At 34.6% G+C, this 23,641-nt stretch overlaps 2 long non-coding RNA genes across 2 annotated transcripts; one reads left to right on the plus strand and one right to left on the minus strand.

The window, feature by feature from the left end:
* Positions 1-1,899: 1,899 nt before the first annotated feature.
* On the minus strand, positions 1,900-8,004 carry LOC132070342 (uncharacterized). The gene is made up of 3 exons (XR_009417951.1): positions 7,920-8,004; positions 6,148-6,184; positions 1,900-2,287 (listed from the first exon to the last, which is right to left on the minus strand). It is a non-coding gene; the product is annotated as an uncharacterized LOC132070342 (long non-coding RNA).
* Positions 8,005-8,161: 157 nt separating this feature from the next.
* LOC132087266 (uncharacterized) lies at positions 8,162-10,850 on the plus strand. The gene is made up of 3 exons (XR_009420492.1): positions 8,162-8,268; positions 9,002-9,080; positions 10,625-10,850. It is a non-coding gene; the product is annotated as an uncharacterized LOC132087266 (long non-coding RNA).
* Positions 10,851-23,641: the final 12,791 nt, after the last annotated feature.

Here is a 23,641-nt window from a genome sequence, read left to right on the forward strand (position 1 = left end):
TCTTACAATAAATCCAAAATGCAGGACTGTACCAGCAACCCAGAATGAAACTAATTATCCCAGTCAAAGCCAGGACAGAAAGCATAGATGACAAAAAAGGGTAGGGAAAAGGGAAGGCACTACACATCATAAAGATAAATCATACATGTAGAAAAAAACTTGGGTGGACATCCTGGAAGTGAAAGTCAAACAGGGTTTCACTGCAAAAAGAGAATGAAAATAATTTATCATGAACAAACAAATTTGTGGAATAGCCATCATGTAAATAACTCACCCGAGAGATGCTACTGGTTTTATAGATTAAAATATTTGCTGTGTTAATTGCAAATGAAGTGATATGAGTAATCTGAAACTTCAGAGATTCTTACAAACTCTGGGTAATATGCTTTATTTCTGAGTTTGTACGTTCCCCAAGGAAAATGCTTTAATTAAAACACTGGAAGCCTCCAAGCTCCATCAATTTTAAAGGCACAAAGCTGTAATATCTTACACATTCACACAAAGATATAAAAAGTGTGAAATCCTCATGTGGAGAATATGAACAGGTGCAAATCCACTTCAAATGTAACAATTAAATGATAGGCATCTATTTAACTACAGGTGATATGCAATACAAGATAACACATTATAATAACCACTTTCAATGCTAATGGTTTGTCATTGGTTTGTACACATTATAAGAAAAAAAACTTCTAGGTTGTTACTAAGAAACTGCTTAGGCAAAATTCTAAGAGGTGACTTCGGCAAATTTTAATGAGCTTTAAAAACAGAAACTTCAAGTAATCTGCAAGAAAGATTATTTTAATGAAACATAACTTTTTCTTACTTTAAAACAAATTTTTTATTGCAAGACCACTAATATCAGAAGATCACAACTCTTTAGAGAAAAATTGTAACACTTTATATACTAGAATTTTTAATGAATGATTTAGTCAGATTTTATTTCATCAAAATGCAACTAAATATATATCTGTATATGTATAGAAAAATAATTATTACTTTGTCATAATAAAAGTCTCATGAAAAATAAGAAGCATTCTTCAAAAATTCTATCTTTTTTTAACTTCTAGTCTTGTCAAGGGATACTTAACACAGGATAGACGTGAAGAATTTTATGTCATCATATGAGTAATTTTCCATCACGTTAGATAAACCTCTTAGACCAAAGACTCACTATAAAATAAATGTGAATTTATCCTGAGGACCCTGAGTCCTAATATAGTAGCCTAACTCTGACCTTTCACACTGATTTGTGAGAGTCTTGAGATTCTTATTTTGCTGCAAAGATGATTAAATGAGTCACCTTTGAATTAACATGTTAAGTTATATGATACAAGCTCATATGGACACCCACAGAGGAGTTCAGAGAGAAAATGCCAGGAGTGGGCGCCAAATAAAGTTCTGCCAGGGCTCAGATTCATCGCTGTGGGAGCCCCAGACAGACCACTCTGTGAGCCTCTAAGGGTGAGAGCAAAGTGGGGTTTGCCTGTGGGAACCAGGAGAGGCTCATGTGGGTGCCCAGAGGGTCTGCCTGGTACCCACATACCTGGCATGGGGGTGTGCACTGTGTACCTGGTGTATAAATTTTAATGATGCGCCTCTGCAGGGCAAGGAGAGGGACTCAGTGATGCTTGTGGGCACCTCCCAGCTCAGCATACTCTGTGCTTCTGTGGTATATGTGCTCTGTGTGCTTGTGCCAGTCTTCCTGCTGGTTGATCCTGGTTAAACCTGGAGCTATGGCAGCCTCACCTTGACCACAGTGCGCTTTCCTCTAGCAATATCTCTATTTTCCTCTAAAAACATCCATCTGATAAATCAATAAGATAACTTCTAACATCCAGGCAATACCTTATGTGTGATGTATCATTGCAAAACTTCCTTTTAATAGTTTCTGTGTATCTGAGGAATGACAAATTTGTTTAGACAAATGACAGAATTTAAGATTGCTTTACTATAATTGAAAATAACAATTTACTGAGAAGACAATCAAAAGTAAGTTATGAACAGATAAATAAATTACAGTCTGATATGAAGAATTTTATACAATTCCTACTCACTAGTTTTCTTCCTCTTGGACTTGTACTCCATGACTTTTTTTTTTGAGTTTTAGGTTCAAATGCATTTCTTACTTCAAAGCAAGATTCAATCAGTCCAGCAGTGTTGCTTAAGCTTTCATGTCCACACCAAGTGAAACTGCAACCAGCTATTTGATAAAATTCCATAATAGACCCATTTTGTTTCTCAAAAGGTTTCTGTGCATTTGGAAGTCTGCTGAAGGGTTTCAAGCCTGTGAAAAAATCACAAGCCTCAGAAAATGAGCCAAGTTATACTTTTCCTAGCTAACAGCACCAAGTGCTAAAACATGGTTAATGACTAAACTATTGAAAAATAATCCAAACCAAAAGAATATGAAGAGGTTGGCACTGCAAATGAATCAATGAGTGAATTTTTTTTTTCCTTTCTGTAGGAGCTGTTTGCTACCTGATTGTACAAGCAACTTTTGAAACTGATATTACTTTCTTCCACCAGACTAAGTTTGTTTTGATGGAAAAATCTGATTTCTACCTTTTCTTAACACTTCATCATCCCACCAATGCATACTTGTTCAAGTATTCTTAAGTGCAAAATTGCTTTTCGGCCAATATAATTTTTTTTTATATTGCCTTTTTAGAAGGATTATTTCTGAGTGTGCCAAGTTCAGTTATTACAATATAATGCCAGTAATGATTTTTCCATATTATTTGTTTTATGCCAAAAAATGTCAGATTTCTGTTGCCTTTGCTGTGGGTTTTTTCCATTTATTTGGTTCCCTTTTTAATTCTGTGTGACATTCTATAATGCAGAAATACTAAAATATCTACCTTCTCTTAGCTCTCATTTTCTTTAGGAATACATAACAATATATGCATATTCATACTTGAAGGAAATGCTTCTGGAAATGTTTGCCAATAATGTTTTCAAAGGATCAGACATAAAGACCATAAATGTATTGTCAGAGCAGCTTCACAGCGTAACTCACTGTGTCTCTGACAGTCCATTTCTATGCATTTCCTGAGTAGCAAATTATGACTGTCCTTGAAGAGATTTCTGACAATGCAGTTTTTTGTGAAAATAAGAAATGGTTAGGAAGAATAGGAAATAGTAAAGACCAAATTAATTTTCATCCATGACCTCAAAAGTAGTTAAATTAATTAATTTACTGAATTAATTTAATTAATTAATTTACTGAAGCATCACGGGTATTCTCAGAATTTTGCCACATAAACATGGAACTTACTGGCTTAAAGTGGAAAAAAAAAGCTGATCTGAAATCAGGGCATTGAAAGCTGGCAGAAGTGTCATAAAAGCCCAATATCTGTTCTAATTAACACCCTGGAAGAGTTACTTAGATGTTGCGTAGCTTTTAAAAATCTACCCATGTAGCATTTGACATCTCTTGGACAATTTTGCAGAAATCTATTAATAAAATAGGTTTTGACAGATCAAATAAAGAATTTGATACTTCATATAATGCTCATATCAAAAACTCCATAAACACTTGATCCTCACTAATTCAAATGGATTTATCAAGTAAGGCCTAAAGTCTGAACTATCTCATGTTGTTGAGGTTCGTATTTCTCTGATCTGCAGCCTGCAATATCATCCACAGTCCCTCCTGTCTTAGCTCTAGCATAGCTTTAGCCCCTTCTTGCTGTAGTTTCTTAGAGAAATACTTTGAGCGTTGCCATTGTTGAGACCAAAATTGTGGTTGGTATAGTAAAATAGTAACATAAAATGTTAATATTGAGGATTTCAAAATACTCTTTAGACTTACATCTGAAAACTCCTTTATATTTAATTATGTCACGCTGATTAAGAGAATAAAGTTATAATCAAGGTAATTGTCTTCTACTACTTTTGGTCTTGAATACTTTTATTTTAAACCCAAACCAGGGCTTAAGTAAACCCATGGTTTAAAGCTGGTCTAGTGCTTGGAACTTGTCTTTATTTTTTTTCCTTTATTATCAGGTAAGCTATTTTTTCTTTATTGCTTTTTCATTTGTGCTTTTGTCTGTTTCATATCTCACTGTCATTAACAAATCCTTTTACTACATTTATTTCTTCATTACAGCACTTTTTTTTTTTTTTAATACAACACTCCATAATATGCTAAACACATTGATGGATAGTGTTCTTTATCTCTGATTAGTTTATATTATGCAATCACAGCAGTTATTGAAGCTGAAGTGCAAATGAATGGTGATATTCTGTAAAAACCAAATAAATAATAAACAGAAGGTCAAAACTTTAGTTGAGGACACATATGCAACTTACATTTTTTCAGAACAGTGAGAGTAAAATTCCTTTCCAAAATTCTTTATATACTTTCTAGCAATTGGAAAGAGATCCATTAATTAATTTTGGCATAAAGATTAAAAGAAAAAAAAGGACAAAGCTTAGCTTGTTGTATCTCAATAGATATCCTTATCTTTTGAAAATCATGCAACATTGTAATTTTTCAGTACTATTTTTAGTCACTGCAGAAAAAAATATTTGAATCTTAATATGTAAAAGAATCTTCCCATATTGTTACTTGTATGGTCACTGTATATCACTGTTTCTGATTTTCTGAATACAAAGAGAGAAAAGTAAGTTTGTAAATTTATTCTAGGCCTAATCAAAAATCAGAAAACTTTGAAAATTATGAAGTCTTTTAAAATGGATCTTTTGGTCTTATGATTGAAATTACAAAAAAATGTTAATCACAGTCCCCAAAACCTTCTAAGAACCAGATAGATTAGTGAGACAAACAGCAGGATTCATTGAATAAATTATGGGTATATTAAGCAAGGTAGCATCAGTAATCACACTTATTCAAGTTTGCCACCTGCCTAGTGATTAGCTTCCTATGAGCCTCATCATCATAATGTTTTAATAAGGGGTCTGGATGAAAGTGAAGTTGTGGCTTCACAGCTTTTTATGGGAAATTATTTCCTACTGATTTTGTGTAGCATGGAAGAAATGACACGGGTATAACAATATTATTAAGCTTTTTCAATTGCAGTTGTCCTATGGGTTATTCCACTGGGGTGAAGCTTCAGTTTAACCTCTGTCTTCCATAAAATAATCTGATCTAGTATACAGTGGATACATAGACCCCCAGACTGGGAGAATTGCTTCTCATTCTTGGTGTCCTTAAATAATGTCTCTGGATATTTTCCCAAACCAGAAATAAAATTGTTCACAGCCGGTGAATTTGATGAAATTGTAATTAGCTCACTGTTTTCGAAACTGAGTATTTTAATGAACCCCTTGTCTCTTAGCAACTTCAGATAAAATTCAGCTGCCATGTGAAGTTGCTCAAAATCCATATGCACCCATTTATCTCAACCAAGTTCTAATGTTAAGATCCCTGCACTTCCCCATAGAAAACACTCTACCCCACAAGAAGCCCACAGACCCATAACAAGACTCACGGACTTAATAGCTAAAATTTCTTTCTTCCTGCAGATCTCTACAGGCTCACAGGGCCATAATATACGCCATAATGTATTCCCACCAGGCCTGCAAAAATTCGCTTGTCATAATACACCAAGGATACAAGTCAACCAAAGCAGGTTTGTATTTCATCTTACGTTTTGACCTCTGAAGTCATACTTAGGGAAAAAGAAAAATTGAAATGCAAGGCATTTATTTTTTTTGGAACCCATTTGTGGTTTAATATTATAATGAGATAAACAGGCCTAGCCCAAAAGATTTGATCTACAGAGAGCAACCTTCCATGTGAACTAAAAGACTCCTTCCACCATTTAAAAGGATTAACAAAGATCAGGACAGTTTCAAAGGGTGGCAGAGGGATAGCACAGACTTCAAAGAGACAGCAAAACTCTTACTTTGCAGGAGTAATAGAAAAACAAAGCAACACCAGTCACTATCACAATTCAAACCAGTACAATATTCCTGGAAACTAAGAAGTATACATAGCTTTTTATGACTTTGGATTTCAAAAATCCCATTTTATGGATTTAAAAAAAAAAAACAAAACAAAACAAATCAAACAATCTCTAGATTTTTAATATGATTTTTCCCCCCATGTAGTAATTGCAAGTTTAAAAAGAAAAAGTAATTTTTGGAGAAGAAGACTATACATGGGAAATGCAGACTTACTTTGTTGCAGCAGATCTCAGTGGTCCATCGCTGACTCCTTGAAATAAGCAGTGAAAAAGAAAATAGTTTCTGATGTTATGTCATCTGTATTAAAATATGAAACAGTTGACTTTAATTTACTCTTTGAGAACCTGAGAGACACAAGATTTGACTGGTCTCATTAGATTCTTGGATTTTTTTAATAGTTCAGGTCCACGGGTTTTTTAGGGTTAGCAATTACTTTACAATCTATAAGCAATTTTTAATGTTTTTTTGTTACACACACATTTGTCCTACCAAAACATGCTATGGCTTATTGCTGCCTATTACTTTAGCAGATGTTGCAATGAACAGTACTGAAATTCATACAGCAGGCTTTCCACATATGATCCCTTTTCTTTCATATGTTACAAAAACACACTATTTGAGGAAAATTATAGATACCATCACTGTGTTTTGAAAGAGTTATACTATATGCTTTAGTTTTTTTACGAGATCATTAGGGCTTTTTCACAGTTATATAATGATGAAACTTACTATAACGAATATGTGTGGTAAGTAATTAAGAAATGTGAAGGTTTAAATTTTAACCAGTGAAAATAGAGAAAGCAAAAATCTTTATGCAAAAAAAAAATAGTGTTTAGAGGATATGACAGAGTAAATTTGGGATGTTGTAAGAGAATACACAAATCTTTCTTACTTCTTTATTAATATATTGCATCATATGTCCTGACATTTCTGGAAAACTGGGACCTTCCCCTTGGGACTTCACAACAGGTCTTGCAGAAATTTTTAACAAGGCTCCTTGACCCCCTGCCACAGCACATTTGTGGCGCTCTGATCCCCCACAGATGCAACACTTTCCTCCTCTCCTGGTTCACAGAGCATCCCTGCTTGGAGGCAGCATTTTCCTCAAGAGAGGAGGAAGGGAGTGAGAGAAAAGGATGAGGGAGGAAGCACAGTTTTGGTCCCAGGTCTAAACTAGAATGTTCAAATCCAAGGATCAGATTGGCAATCAATAGCAAGGGAGGGGAGCAAGGGAGCTGAGAAGGGCTATGAATCTAATGCACAGCTAGATGATAACTAAATAACAACAAAAATGTCAACAACAGTGCCTAAAATTTTTGATAGTGTTTGAAATAGTGTACACCTAGAATCACAATAATTCTAGTATATCAACATATATACATCACATATATGTGATGGTAATTCCTCATCATTTTTAGAAGAGATTGCTTTTGGCTTGATTAGGTGTGTTTGTTTCCAATTGTTGCCCATCTCAGAAATAGAGGAGCTGAGGTTCCATTACCCAATTACAATGAACACAAAGAATGAGCAAGCAAAGGATATAGGTAACTGCAAGCTATCAGAGGTTTCCCCTTTCTCCAAAATATGCTCCAAAATAGATATTACCCTCTCACGTTCTTTTTTCATCATCCATTTACTCTGTGGAGTTATTTATAACTTATTGCCTACTAATACATTTATTATCTGCTGCTTCCTGACATGTATGGGATGATGTGTCACATCTTTTAACATAACAGAAATCATTATTTCTTCAAGAGGAGAGATTTACCCATTCTTGTGTTAATACAGATGCCTTAATGAGCCTACCACTATACTTACTGTGATATAAAATAGCAAAAAAAAAAATCTTAATACATCCTTCAGTCCATTTACATAGGCTTTTTGATTTTCTTTTCCCTGAGAATTCATAACAGACATTAACTGATTGAAAATTAAAGGATAAATACTTTGTTTTCTATTGTCATCTTATTGCAAACCTTCCACACCTTCTCCAAGGTTGGTCATAGGCAGCTACCCACAGCACAGACTCCTTCTTCATCACAGCACAAACAAAAAAACAAACACCAGCTCTCATCTGAACCACCTAACCCACTCTTTTGTAGCACTCATCCTCATTGGACACAGCTGTGGCCTGTTAAGGGCAGGGCTGTTCCTAATCTTTGGTGATTAGTGCAGCTGCAACTCCTCAGGGGTGAGATTGCCTTCTGCACTACCTTTATTCTCTTACATTCCATCTCCACAGAATTCTCAACAAAGAAAATCTCACCATTAAAATAAGGATATGAATCAGGACACAAAGTGGATTGACTTTTGTGAGTTTGAAGCATTTTCCAGGTATCAGATGTGCTGTATATTTCATTGCTCTTTAGAAAAGTATATTTTCATATGTACAGCTTTACAATTCAGTCTGAAAATGTATTGCCATTCTCCAAGAGGCAGAATACGTCATAGTAATATAAGATATGATTATTACTAGTATGTAATAAAAATTGATTAATAATATGAGATATTAAGAATGTAGTTTTGACTTTTTAAAATAATATTATAAGTAATTTTTTTTTTAATATTTGAATATTTACTCAGATAAATAAAAACTTAGGTCAAAGAAATGTCATTAAAAAATTCTGCCTCTTTCTTCTGTGATCTCAGTTCAACCTGTAGCAAGATAAATTAAAACTGCCATAGCCACTACTTAGAACTTGTTACATTTTCAAAGGAATTGATACATAGAATAATGATAACATAAGGATCCTTGTTTGAAATTAGAATGCTCAAAATGAAATATATTCTGAACATTTATTTAATTATTTTAGATGGAAATTTATTGAACTGACAGTGACCAATGTTATTATGGGTATGGACAAGTGATGAAAAATGGATCATATAGTTTTATCAATGATTCTTCGACTATATCTACAAAATAATGATTGAGAGGAGAAGCGTGCTATGAATTTGCTACACTATAAAAACAGTGGCAAAGTTTATTATAGCCCATAGATTATCCATTGGGGGAGAATTATGTATTACTGTTTCCTCCATAAGTAACAGATTAATCAAACTTCAAAAGGTCTTGGCATGTGGGAGGCAGTGAGACTCTCGTGTTTTGAAGCAGTGTGAGAGGATCATAAAACTCAGTATTTAAAAAGGTTGGTTTTCTTGCTGCTTTTATAATTACTATATCCACATTACTAGCATATCATATGGAAAAATATGTCCAAAGTATTTATCTGGATAAAATCCATCAAAGTTGTAAGACTGTTTTACGGTACTGACTAAATTCTAATGCAAGTTTATTGAAACATATGTTGATAAAACTGAATAAGATTGATCAGGCATGCATTTCTCTGTCTTATCAGAGTAAATACCTGCCCTATGGTTTGATTGTAAATTAATTATTTTTAAAAGTACTCCTGAATTCATGCAATATGGCATTGATATTCTGACTGAATAAGGGAATCTAGAGACAAATATAGCAAGTACTTTTCAGATTTATACATGTAATCTTTAAACTTGTCTTTGATAATTAGTGTTAATAAACCCTATTATCAAAATATCCAGGAAATCTTAATGTGCTTACTTTTCCATCTGTCAGTATGTACTGGACATTTTCTACAGATTTAAACAGAAGAAAATTTTAAAATAATTTCAACTGATAACACAAGGAGGCTACAATACTTTCACAAGTTTGCTCATAAGAATTTCCTTGTCTGTCAGAGAAGGGGGATGAGTCATGTATTGAAATTTATTTTTTGTTTTTTCTCCTAATGGATCTATATGAAGACCCATTAGGAGAAAATGCTTTTATGTGTTATTTCATATAAAATAGGTTTTTTTCCTACTTCTGCTAATGCTTTTCACACACAATGTTTAAAGTTTATGAAAAATAGGGAGTTATTTTTTTCTGTGAGGGTATTATATTAATTACATAAAATTCCTATGTAACAGTTTCCTCTTTCTCTGATCATTTTTCCTTTTAATTCACTATCATAAATATGTAAATGTAAGTAAAGGTAAGCAGGAGCTGAGTAATATAGATTTTTATATTAATGTCAAAGAATGTATACAAATTCTAATTTCTAAGCAAGAATTTAATTGTTTCAGACTTCTATGTATGGAATAAATGTTGCAATAGTCTTTGTTTTTTGATGTACTTTTTGTCTTCCTAGTCTATCATGAAACAATTACATGTAATATTTCATTTTAGGATGTATCTTCAAATAAGTTTGGGGTTTTTTTTGTTTGTTTGTTTTTAAGTTCTTATAATCTAACTGCCTCCAAGTAGTTCAAATCTACTTTAGAAATTGTTTTGGTAGGTGTTTTCAGCTGGTTTAGTGACCACACTGCTGAAAAAGGTCTGCACTGCCAAAATAATACTTAGATTTATTTTTTGAGTTCTTGAGGATAATTTAAAATTAGTTAATGTCAAGACCCTTTCAACTTGCCTTTTATATGTCCTTCTAAGTGCATGAAGATACTGATTATCATCACTTTGGCTAATATCTTGTTCATTTATTTTGATTCTTTGGGAAGTCACTTAAGTTTGCAACATTTTGGACTCCAGAAAAAATTGACTCTGTTGAAAGGCTGAACAGAGTAGGCTGATGTTACTCATGTTTTTGCAGTTAATCATGCCCATAAAACTTTTATTTATATATAACATGTTATCTGTCAACATTTTGTTGTTTTTCAGCTGTTGGTCTTCATTTGAGCAATTGTTACATGTTCTGGAACAACAGATGATAAATCAGACAAGACACGAGAGGAAAAATATTATGCATACATTAACTTTTCTGTAGCCATGCAAACCAGGAACATCCTACTATTAAAGCAAAATGTAATAGACAGCCAGGATGAGCTGAATTTTTATAAATAATGTAATATTAATTTTGAGGCCTGATTATACCAGTGATTTCCACATACTTTCTTGAAATAAATTTGCATTTTATGTTTAATTGAGTTGCTGTCATTATGTTCATTGCTATGATTTTGTCTTACAATAAAGACAGCTATAGCAAAGAACATTTTTGCTCAAATAACTTTAATGCTTTCATATTTTTTATTGCATTTATATGCCTTTATATTTAGTGAATTCTGAACATTTAATGTCTTAATTTAATTTAGGAAAATATAATATGCTGAGCAAACAAACTATTCTTGAGCCAGTCTTGCTATTAGTCTTAGGAAAGAAGGTTCTGTGCAGTTAGAAAATGCTATGATTTTTTAACTGTCAGCATTCTTGAGGTACTACATTAATCTATGAAACTTCAGTTTCAATTTCTTTTCAAATAAAATAAAGACTTCAGAAAGATATTGAAGCAGAAGATAATTTTTTTCCTTTCTCCATGATGTGGGCTTTCTTTCTCTTTTTTTTTTTTTATATATATTTTCATTTTTCTTTAATATAGTCATAAGACAGGGACGAAATGAAGTGATTAATAGGTGCTGTCTGGCTCATGCTTCTCTGAGCTCTAGCATGAAAGTACTGTGGCTAGGACAGTGAAAATATGTGCCTGAAACAGGAAACCCAGAAAACACATTAAAACCTTTTTAAAAAGGGTTTCAGCTTTCCATGGAGTCTTTCTCTCACTTCACTTGCAACCTCAATGTGGTTAAAGGTACAAAGGACATTTTATAAGCAGCGCCGTAGAAAACTGTTGCCAGAGATGTAACATCACCATCAAGTCCACCTGCGTGGGCTTCCTGGAAGGAAATATATAAGAAAATTGAGATATCTTGGTCCAGAGCACAACAATGAGATTAAAGGGTTTTGTGCTTTCAAATCTACAGACAGTACACTGCAACTTTGATAAGAACCAGGTTTTTCAGGGGATCTCGCAATTTATCATGACTTACATTTTAAGATCTAATTGAAGAGAATAATTAAGTGACTTAAATCGTTCAAATTTCCCAAGATAGATTTGAAATTGCTGTTGGAACAAAGCTTTTAGAATGACTGAGTTTGGACACAATTAAAAATAACACACTTTCAGACAACAGGTGAAATTACAAGAAGTTTTACATACTTAGAACTATTTAAATTGAAAAGAAGTGCTTGTATTTGGATACATACTTTAAGTGATGAAGGTACTCAATCTGATGTAGTAGATACTTAGACTGGGTCTTATGTCATCCTATGTAGATGTGTAGATGTTGCTTTAAAATTAGTAGAGAGAAATTAGCACTTCTATAACATATGCTACCTTGTTTTAAATTCTTGTCTGAATTCTAGTTTTTCTTATTATAATTGTTTATTTCCACTGACTGTGGAAACACACACCTACACTTTTGGTCACTGAGGCAAGAGGAAAACAAATCACAGAAAGCATATGTGTTCTAGCATGAACATCTGTTATATAGATAGTAAAGTATTTACACACATACAAAAATTTGTCTTAGTATTTAGCATATGCATATAAAATGATATCATACTAAAAGTGTAATTTGATATGTAATGTGAAATATGTATAACATGATATTTAGTTTTTGAAAAGACACCTAGATTGCAAATAAATTCTCTTAAAATCAGAGAAATTACTTCAAGACACAGAATTAGCTGCAAAAGTTGCCTGTTCAGATCACAAATTATTCCTTCAAAAGATAATTATTTTGTGAGGTTTTAATCTACTAACTTCAAGAAAAAAAATCTGAAAAATCTACTTTTCTCCAGAGATGGTACTGGCAAAAAAAAAAAAAAAAAATCCAGAAGCAGAGCAGCAGAAAGAGTCTGTAAAAAATATGTACTTTGTTATTTACAAAAGTAACAACACCGATTTTTTTAATAATTGGAACTTCAGCCCTCATATCTGACAGCTCAGCACTTGGTTTGCAAAATCTCCTCTGAACTAAATTTTTTGTCAAGGAGAAGAAACCTTTTCTTCTTTTTTTAACATTTTATCTGAATAACAGAGTTTCAAAATCATAAAGCTAGAGTGGCCATGGAGTCCTTAAAGCAAGAGTATGATTTCATATAGAAGTCGTTCTTATGCAGAGGGAAGTAATAAATTTCCCTGAGGCCGAATCTTGGGTTGAGAAGCATTTTATTTTCTTGCAAAAAAGCAGTTAAGTATTCCCTGATAAAATCAGATATATTGACACTTGTAGATTTTGACGTACTCTTTCTACCACAAAACACAATTTATTGCTGAGTGTCCTTGAGATATGATGTAAATCATGTTGAAATTAAATTTTAGATAGATTACTTTATATTGCTTCCTTCAGTAGCAAACAATTCTAGTCATCTATATACAAAGTACAATGGAATATGCTCAAATAGAGAAATCAGGGTGCTGTTATTTCTTCCATTAGGTCAGGTATGGAAATTTAGAGACTGCGCTGCATTGCAGGCATAACTGGGAAAAAAATTCAAACAATGTATGCATCATATTCTATTATCCGGTTAAATTATTATGAGTAAGTGTAAAAGAAAAATAAGATTATTTATTCACCTAAAGAATTAACAGATTCCACAGACTTTTTAATCAATATTTACACTTTACCCCAGTCTTGAGGAACACCAAAAAAAGATTAGTATTGTATTCAACAGTCTCTGTAGCGGTTTTCTTTTCCTCTTGTGTAATCTTGACATTTTGTGTTTATGCTTCTGTGGGATCTTCCATTAGTTCTCTCATATCTCATTAATTTCATTCATTTAAAATTTATTATCGCTCTTTCACCTTTCTTTCCTCTAGAAGACCCTGTCTCTGGTAATTCAGGTATAAAGTTACAACAGTATTAAAAGCCCCCTAATTTATACATACATAGAAACATGTGTGTGCTCATTAACATAGCTTTATTTTAAGAATAATTTCTGAATTCTACTTTGATGACAGTTTCTTTTTATTATTTCCTAATGCCTCCTTAAAAATTGATTTCTTACACCAGAAATGAGAGGAACAAAGGGTTAGATTAGAGGAGAGAATAATTTGACAACTGAACAATTTGACATAATGTTGATTCATGACTAACAAGACTCCTGGCCTGAAAGAGAGGAAGAAAATTTGTACGAGTTGGTTTCAATTTATATCCATATAAAAGAAACATGAGATTCATCTTCCAAGGAGTGTCTGAGGATGCTCCCGCAGTCATAAATAGTTCTATACAGAATTGGGTAGTTACAGATGGAAATTCAATTCCTCAGAAGGGGAGAATTCATTAGTCTCAGAAGTCTTAAAATTGCTTGTTTCAACACTTGGTAAGCAGAATTCTGTTTAAACCAAATTTATGTCTTTCCAAATACCAATAAAATTTGCCCTTTCCTGAAATATTTTAATGGAAAACAGAGACAAAAATGCTGTAACTTAAGCTCAAGCAAGATTCTATTATAAGATTGAATTCTGAACATTCTTTTTGTTTTCTGAGACTTAACAACTTGCTTAACTGAGAAGTAAATTATGTTCTAAGTACACAGTAGAGACAATATAGATAAAATTGTATCAGACTGTTGTCAGTCAAATGTCTATTTAAATAGTTAAACAAAACCTTTGTAATCAATATACGAGAAAAATAAATTGTGTTTGGGTTTCATGTATGTAAAATTATATATGTTAACGGCATACAACAAAACAGAGGTGTTGTGGGGATTAAATGTTTAGTAACTCTAAAGTATAAGGATATTAATTTTAAAACTTCCTGAAATTTTCATAGAACAGGTAATTTCCCTTCTAAAAATTCCTTGTTTTTATTGAACCAACATACCCTTGTTATTATTGCTATTAGAGTTTACTGAAGCATGTTAGATTGAAGAAAGCCATGACTTTATTTAAAGCCATGTACTTTATTTAAAAGTAGATGCAAATTATCAGAAGATTGCTTATATTTATTTAAAAATATCTGTTTAAATGTGAAGATATCTATTTAGAAAGGTCTACTATTATAAAAGTTTTACTTGCAATAGGATTTGCTAAACTGACAATGTGTTCGACTTGTTAGCAGACACATTAAAATGACCTGAGGTAGATCCTAGAGTGTGAAAGAAGAAACCTTTGGAATCAGCTACTACTCCCAGCAAAGGATTTTTGCTCTTGTGACTTCCCATACAGACCCTTCTCAGAAAGAAATATCAACTGTAAAACACACCACAAGGAAGGTAGAAGAGTAGGGATGAAAAAATAAAAACAAAGACACTGATAATAGGAATTATATTATATATATATTTATATATATTCATATGTTTATGAGTTAGATATAAAACTCATACACATTTAAAACACACATATCTATTTTAACTACATATAATTTCAACTGTTTTAGTGGCATTTTGACTGTAATAGTAACTGGTTAGATTTGTAAAGATTTTGATAGGACTAAAAATAGACAGGTAGGACTTCAAGCAACCTGTTCTGTAACTTCAGAGAAATAAATTGGTTATATTATCCCCCAAACAAAAGCCCTTTGTATCATTACTAGGGTAAAAAAATAAATCATCCAGATGTTATATACATGCCTAATGGATGAGAGGAGTATTAAACCCCTGGTATTTTCATGTGGAGCTGTCTGAAACAAGAAATGGGGGCGAGAAAGACTTTAAATATATATTAAGAATTTTTAGAGCATAGAGAAGTGGAAGGTAACTACCTTTCATGGTATTCAGGACTAAGATGACTAATCTTTTGAATGATTCCTTCATAGGAAATCTCTAAATATTGCAGACATGACAAGTCTGTACTCCTTATGTGTTATAAATACTAGAAATGCAAAAATTCCATTTGTTTTTCATAGCCTACCTAGGTGGGATGATGTGATTTTTTTGGGTTTTTTTTTTTGTCTTATATAGTTAAGAGACGTAGCAGGTAAAGTAACTGATGTTAAATTACAATTGATTTGTCATTTATGAATAACAGAAAGACTAATTGCATGAATAGTGTGGCATTGAAATGATTGTATGAAATCCAAGTATTAATTTTGTAATGGTAACTAGAACACTACAGTTGCCAAATATGTCTTGCCATCAAGGGTTAGATTCATGGGGGTGGGACTAGGTCTTGTTTGGAGACGATAGATGATTAAAAAAATTGTGGTCCTGACAGTTATAAAAGGAAGAAAATAATATTCTCTATATACATTCTAATGTTTTGTTTCTGCATTACAGAATTTTAATGAATGTTACATTATGGCATATTTATTTTATCTAAGAAGAAGACAATGGTGGGTAGCACAGAAAATGGAGCTGTAGGGAGGTGTTAAAAATAAAGAATAGCAGGGGTATGAAGACGTACAACTGAGGAAATTTATGAAAACTAAAGAAAAGCAGAGGTCTCTATCCAGTTTAAACATAGAGAAAAGGCAGGTTCTAGTCTTGAAATATTTTCATTCAAAGACATAATAACAGCCCTGAATGCAATAAATTGAGTTTAGAGGAAGTAGGACCAGAATTGTTGATGAAATCCACACCAAATAATTATGTGAGTTTTGACAATTTCTATGGTATCAGGCTTCAGTGCTGTATGCATGCTGTTTCATTTTAATTAGGGATGTCAGGAGGGAATAAAATACACCCTGCACTACACCAATATTTCTGGGGCTTGACATAAAAGGGAAATTGGCAGTGGTGGGCTGACCTTGGCTGGCTGCCAGACACCCACACAGCTGCTGTCCCACTCCCCCTCCTTAGCAACACAGGGGAAAAAGAGAGCCTGCTGCACTATGGGCTCATCATGGGCTGCAGCTTCCTCCAGGCCTTGTCCAACTGCTCCATGGCAGTCACCCATGGGCTGAAGGAAAATGCTTCTCCAGCACCTGCACCACCTCCTCTCACTCCTCTTCCCTGACCCTAGAGCTCACAGGGCTGTATCTCAGTTGCTCTTCACTGCTTGTTCATAATTTTACCCTTTCTTAAGCCTGATCTCCCTTAAATCACACAGACATGGCTGAGGGGCTCAGTCACACCTCGTGGCAGGTCCAATCAAGCTGGTTGGAATTGGCTGTGTGCACGCTGGGACAGCCCTGGCTGCTCCTCACAAAGGCCTTGCTCTCATCATTGCCAACACCTGGGCACCTGCCCCCATTGCAGCAGGATGCTCTGTCTGGAGTGGGAATCATACAACTTGACAAATCCCCTTTTTGCCAGGCTATCAGTGGTGAATGGAAAAGGGAGTGTCTCGTTGCTTTTGCTGTTGAATTATGCTGGTAAGAGCCTTACTCATCAATCCAAAAGTTAAAGACCCTGAGGAAGAGCAGTGTCTCCTCATAGAAACTGGCGCCAGTGAACATGTGGCAGGCCTGATAAAATACCTGATAAAGGAACCAACGAGTAATTGTACTGATAACTGATCTAAAGATGCTTAGCTGACATATGACTGACAGTAAATCACTTCATGCTATAAAAGCTCAGTCCCACATTTTAATGATAGGTTTTCCTAACATACTCTTTCTTGAGGTGTGAGTATCATGGTATGGATGAGTAGCATAAATATCTATATAATAATTGGGGGGTTTTGTTAGCTTTGATATATATAATTGCTTCAGTATTACTTTAAAATAATGCACTATAGTTACAGCTATTTGTGCTGTGCAATTAATCATTCTGATTAAGATATTTTAGTCTAATCATTATCAAAATCAATTTAATTAAATAATTTATTTACATAAGGATGTTTGTTTTGCCGTTTTCAATTCTGAAAGACAAAGTTGTATAAAGATTTAATTACAACTATGTAATCCTTTAGTCATAAGCCATTGACTAAGTCTGGGGCTAAGGCTGGATCCAGACACACCCCAGTTCCTCTCTGAGAAGGTGGGCAGGATGCAAGGGAGTCCTTTCTGTGCCTTGTGATTCAAGGTAAGGACTTGTCTAATGAACACTGTGTTAAACTCCTATTCTGCCTGTGATTCCAATATACTGACACAAGGTACTGGATTAATATTGCTTGCTGACTGTACTTCATGAATCACACATGATATTTTTTTAATTGCATGCACCAGCAGCAAAGAATTACATCAAAAACCGATAGTCCCATTCTAAGTCCTGCATTCATTCGATCATTATTTGATATTACTCTTTGTCTCATTGGCTCTGAAATAGTCAGTTTCTGAGGAGACAAATGTGAAGAATAAGATACCACTCTACTTCTAGTCTGAAACAGAAATGAAGCATTGCATAATGTATTATTTCACCCTCTGGGTATTTCTTGTGTGTGATGACTTCTTTTATTTACAGTAATTTCACTTTAAGGGCTAAGAAATCAGGGCATATAAATCAAGTAATACTCAAAGCACTGTTTGTATCAACATCCATAAAATTATATTCCTGCAGAGTAAGAGACAGTGATGAAGTAAATATAAATCCTTAATACACTTGAATGAATCCAGCTGATATAAGAGGTTAGGCAGAAGTGACGTAACCCTAAGAACAAATCCTAATATAAATTTTGTCTGTTATGTTTGTTATGGTTTGGAGGTTTGGGGGTTTTTTCTGATTATAATGTAATAATAATAAAATTACTATTCTTCAGTCTCACTTTGCTTACTCCAGTGTTGGATGGTATTCTTGTGACCAACATCAAACGCAGCACTGCTTCATTTGAAATGAAAATATTAAGTGAAGCAAAAGAACCTTATGCCACACAGTCTGTTTTGTTTCACAAGTCAAATATGTTTTGTTTAGTTTAATTTTCCCTTTGGGACTTCATTTTAAGAAAAGGGAATATTTACCTTAATCCTGAAGGCTAAATATCCATATGCTTCAAAATAGTATTTCAACATTATGAATTCTCAGTGTTAAGAAAACATAAAAGAAATCAGCTTCTCAAAAAGAATTTCCCCTGGAAATTACCCTGGAGAACCTGCAGAATCATGATGAAAGTTCATGTGAAAGAATAGAGACAAAATTTACTTTCTGAACCCTAATACCAACATGGAAAACTATAGAGACTAAGTTATTTGTCGAATAATGAAGAGAAAAACCCCTAAACATCATGAAAGTAAGACAGATTTTAATATCATTCAAAAATCAATTTGCCTCACCAAGGTAAAATGGGTCCTTTTTCAAACCTTATAAATAGATGTGATGGATATAATAAGCATACCCTCTGAATGTTCTCTCACATGCAAATTATGGTCAAAACCAAGTGAAAAATACACTGAAGTATGACAATAAAAAACGTTACATATAAAACCCATGGACGGGAAAAATCACAATATAGAACACTGTAACACTACTCAGGAGTTAAATAAAAAAATCTTATTTCTACATTTCTACTCTGCAACATATTGAGAGTAACAAAAAGAAATGTTTATCTTCCCTAAAAAATAAAAAAAATACTATCATAGGAGCTACTCCTAATCCTAGGAGTAATATGGTAGTACTTAGAATTTGGATATATTTAAGCCCTGGGTTTAAGTAAACCTCTGACAAAACATGCCAATCTATTCATAACTGCTGTTAAAATGTTTCTTTACCAGGTCTGATCCTCAGGTAATCCATCTACATTCAAAGCAGAGCTATCTACTTGTCAGAATGTATGTGCTTCGTCAGTTGGAAATAGAGCCACATAAAACAACTACAAGAGAGCTATCTAAAAGAAAATAGATCACTAAAAGAAAGAAGAGGGCAAGCATCTAGTCTGATACCATCTTAGCCACAAAAGGTCCCAAATTTACAGCTTCTAAAACAACTTCTGAATGCAAAGGATGGAGATCTAGAGTATCTGACATTTAAAGAACTAGGGTTCATTTATAGACCATTCATTCCAGTTTTTCAGTTTACAGTGCTATCTCGGCTCTCCTACACATAATGCCTGAGATTGAGGGGGGGAAGCACAAGAGAGGGGGATGTTTTCTGTCTCCAGCAGTTAGGGAATCTGAGATGAACAGGTGGATGTTACTGTATTACTTTTCCTATTTCAATATCTACCTAATATAGTGATTCTGCAAGTGGTTGAAAAATAAGCCAAAGATGAATTTTCATCTGTCAGGGACTCTATAAACCGGGTACAGCTTGGGTCATTTGTAGCTGCTGTAGTCTCATAGTGAAAATGTCATCAGACATGTGGTTCACCTTCTCTGTACCATTTCCTTTGCCTCTTCTGCCCCCAAAAGATTTTTCAATTAATTCCCAGTTATATATATTTATTCTACATTTAATAGCTGATCTTTATTCTTTCTTCAAGTGTTTGTCAAAAAAAAATCAATTTCATATTTAAAATTTAAAAATGTTGCAAAATGTAAAATTTTGCCTTTTACTAATCTTTTATTTATGAGATAAAAAGCTTATAGGTTAAAGGAAAACACAGGTAGCATATTTACAAGCAATTTACAATTTTAGTTAATATATTTATGAAAATACTTCCATTTAAAAAACAAAGAAACAAACACCCCATTTCAATTTTTGTTTGTCATCTTCAGAGAAGAGGATTAACAGAAAAGTAAAGAAAAATGAGCTTTCTCTTTTTCTATGTCATGCTTTATAATACTGTGGGTTTTATTCATGAATTTTTAGTTCTCTAAGAAGCAAATTACTTGCATGTATCTCTGCTTTAGGATGATAAAGAATTTATGTAGAGTGCAAAAAAAATAGAAGTCAGGAAATTATGGGACTACAAGACAGTGGATTTTTTGTTTACAATATTTCTAGCACATGAAGGGAAGTTATAAGGGATAAATAAGGATTTGAGGCTAGTTTTCAGATCAACTCCATGCAAGTAGAGAATAGTTTCATAAAATCCCAAACACAAAAGAGGGAAAGGAAACCATGGTTTAAACTGCATATCCCTCCTTCTCCCCACCCCCTACTTCAATAGACAAAGAATTAATTTTAGTGCTTTGTTGCTTTTTTTTCATTGACATTAATGTACTTGTTTAATTTTGTGTTGCTTTGGTATTCTGCACAATCATATTATAAACTTGGCATTCACCCATTCAAAAGTTAGTTATAATTAATTTAATCTCTAAAAGTCAGCTTGAGACTCCACACATTTAAATTCAAGTCTGCAAACAGGTGACAGTGTTAAGTACCACCATGTGAGTCTCATTACTGAGCAAATGGATTTAGTCAGTATAGCAGAATTCAGGCAGATATTCAGCTCACACCAAAATAGACACATACAGCAGACAGAACAGGATACATTTGTCTAATTGTAGTAATTTAGTGTCACTAAAAAGTCCAAAGATCTCATTTTTTTACAGTGCAGTTACATCACCTGTATAAGTTTGGCAGATGGAAAACAGGACTTTTGGCAGACCCCAGCTGGAATTCAACAAGAAAATTTCTGAATTACCTCTACAATAACTGGAAAGATACGTTGTGCTTCAGCCAACCAATTCATTCCATATGAAGGTGAATGTCTAAGGGAGCTGTCATGAGTCATCCTCTAAAATGCCTACATCATGGAAAAGAATATTCAGGGAGTTATTGAAAAACTCCTGGAGGACAATGTACTCATAAGTCACAGCCAAATATGATCTGCTTGTCGAACGTGATTTCCTTCTATAACAGGGTAACCCACTGAACTGATCTAGGAAGGCTGGTAGATATAATCATTTTGGACTTCAGCAAAACGTTTGATACTGTCTCCCCCAGAATCCTTCTGGATAAAATGTGTAGCACTGCTGAATAACTGTGTTATGTGATAGGTGAGCAACTGTCCCAAAGGGAACATCAGGCTGGTGTCCTGTGACTCATGGGGCTCCACAGGGCTCCATCCATGGCCCTGTGCTCTTCTGTACCTTCATTAACTTGAAAACAGAATTCAAAGTGCTGCTAAATAAGTTTGCCAGCAAATAAACTGGAAGGAACTGTTGACTCCCTCGAGGACAGAGAGCCCCTGCAGAGAGACCTCAACAAATTAGTGACATGAGGAGTCACCAACTGCATGAAATTTAACTTGGGCAAGTGCTGGATTCTGTATCTGGGATGAGGCAAACCCATATAGATCAGGGAACAACAGTCTGGAGAGTGCCACTGTGGAAAAGGACTGGATTTGGAACCACCTGAGGAACCTGAATGGACATAAGTCAATAGGACCCAATGAGATGCCTCCGAGGATTCTGAGGGAATTGTAGCTGCCAACCCATTCTTCATTATATTTGAAAAGTCATGGTAGTCAAGCCAAGTCTCCAATGACTGGAGAAAGGGGATATTGCTCCCATTTATAAAAAAGGGATAAAGGATGACCCTGGAAACTGCTGACAAGTCAGCCTCACCTCTGCCCAGAAAATTCATGGAACAGATCCTGTGGGAAGACATGTAGAAATACATGGAAGGCAAGGAGGTGATTTGGGACAGCCAACATGGCTTCACCAAGGGCAAGTCATACCTGACATTCTAACATCTTTCTGCACTGCAGGGTCTACATCAATGGACAGGGCAGAGCTATAGATGTCATGTACCTGGACTTTGCTAAGGCCTTTGATATAGTCCCCACAACATTCTTAGCCCTAAATTAGAGAAATATGGGTTTGATTGGTGGACAGTCTGGCTGTGGCCAGAGAGTTACAGTCAATAGGTGAATGTCCAAGTGGAAACCAGTAACAAGGGGTATCCCTCAAGGCTCCACAGCAAGACCAATACCCTTTAGTATCCTAATCAGTGACAGGCAGTGAGATTAAGTACACCATCAGCAAGTTTGCAGATGACAATAAGCTGAATGGGGTATTGTATTTACAGGGTGCCCTGTAGCAGGAAGGAATGACGAATCTGACTCCATGTTCTCAGAAGGCTAATTTATTATTTTATGATACAATATTATATTAAAGAATGCTATACTAAACTATACTAAAGAATACTAAATAAAGGATACTTACAGAAGGCTAAAAAGACAATAATGAAACTTGTGACTCTTTCCAGAGCCCCGACACAGGTGACCTCGTTGGCCATTGAGTTAAAACAATTGACATGAAACCAACGAAACAACCACCTGCCAGTAAACAAACTCCAAACACATTCCAAAGGAGCAAAACATTGGAGGAGAAAATCAGATAATTATTGTTTTTCTTTTTCTTTGAGGCTTCTCAGCTTCCCAGGAGAAAATCCCGGGCAAAGGGATTTTTTTCCTTTGAATAGAAAATATGAATGTGACAGTGGTTCGTTTGATATACTTGAAGGAAGCAATGTCATCCAGAGATGCCTTGGCAAACTTGAGAAGTGCTGCACTTAGGTCAAGGTAATCCAGTGGTAATCCAGCCTGAGCGATGAACGCCCTGAGAGCAACAGTACCAAGAAGGACTTTATAATACTGGAAAATGGCAACCTGGCACCAGCAAAATGCACTTGCAGCCCAGAAAGCCAACCATATCCTGGGCTTTACAAAAAAAAATTGTAGGCAGCACACTGAAGGAGGTGATTCTCACTCTGTACTCTTGCAAGAAGCCACCTTCAGTAATGCCTACAGCCCAGGGGCTCCAGTACCAGAAATACAAAGCTGTTGGAGCAAGCCCAGAGGGGGGGCACAAAAATCATCAGAGGGCTGCAATGCATCTCCTGTAGAGAAAGGCTGGGATGGGAGACTGAGGGTTTTTCAGCCTGGAGAAGATTCTCATGAGACCTTACTGCAACCCTTCAATACTTAAAGTGAGCTTGTAAAACAGATTGAGTAAGACTTTTTGCTAGAGCTTGTAGTAATGAGGTAGTGATTTAAACAGAGAATGGATTTAGATTGCATAAGGGGAAATTTTTTCCACTGAGGGTCGTGAGACCTGGAATGGGTTTCCAAAAAAAGCTGTGGATACCTCACAGCTGGAAGTGTGGGGAGGTGCTTTGAGCAACATCTAGTTG

This window comes from Ammospiza nelsoni, chromosome 2, assembly GCF_027579445.1.
Source record: "Ammospiza nelsoni isolate bAmmNel1 chromosome 2, bAmmNel1.pri, whole genome shotgun sequence".
Lineage (NCBI taxonomy): Eukaryota > Metazoa > Chordata > Aves > Passeriformes > Passerellidae > Ammospiza > Ammospiza nelsoni.